Genomic DNA, 711 nt, shown 5'->3' with positions numbered 1-711 from the left:
GACAACGTTTCCCTAAAAGAAATGGAGAAACTTTCAAAATACAAAGACCTGGAAATAGAGGTAACTCGAATGTGGAATCTAAAAACAGAAACAATTCCTATCATAGTAGGTGCCTTAGGTATAATAAAAAAATATTCAGACAAATACATAACAAAAACACCAGAACTTACAAATATATATATAACATACAGAAAATTGCACTACTGGGCACTGCACACATCCTACGCAAAACACTTTCAATACAGTAACCATAAGAGCATCACAGCAAACCACAGCACATACCCAAGGCACACAGAGCTGCACTCGGTAGTGAAGTGAAAGCACGTTATAAAAATAAAACTACTGAAAAATAATAATAATAATTTATTTGCCATCAGGGGCATAGATGAGAAGATAATCACAAGAAGTGTACAGTGCGTATACTCTTTACTCTCTTTTACTCTTTTACTTGGTTCAGTCATTTGACTGCGGCCATGCTGGAGCACCGCCTTTTAGTCGAGCAAATCGACCTCAGAGCTTATTCTTTGTAAGCCTCGTACTTATTCTATTGGTCTCTTTTGCCGAACCGCTAAGTTACAGGGACGTAAACACACCAGCATCGGTTGTCAAGCGATGTTGGGGAGAGGGGACAAACACTGACACACAAACATATACACACAGACATATACATATATATACATACATACATACATATATATATATATATATATA

Source organism: Octopus bimaculoides, chromosome 3, assembly GCF_001194135.2.
Source record: "Octopus bimaculoides isolate UCB-OBI-ISO-001 chromosome 3, ASM119413v2, whole genome shotgun sequence".
NCBI classification, from domain to species: Eukaryota; Metazoa; Mollusca; class Cephalopoda; order Octopoda; family Octopodidae; genus Octopus; species Octopus bimaculoides.
The sequence above is the reverse complement of the archived record's forward strand: the minus strand, read 5'-3'. Positions refer to the sequence as shown.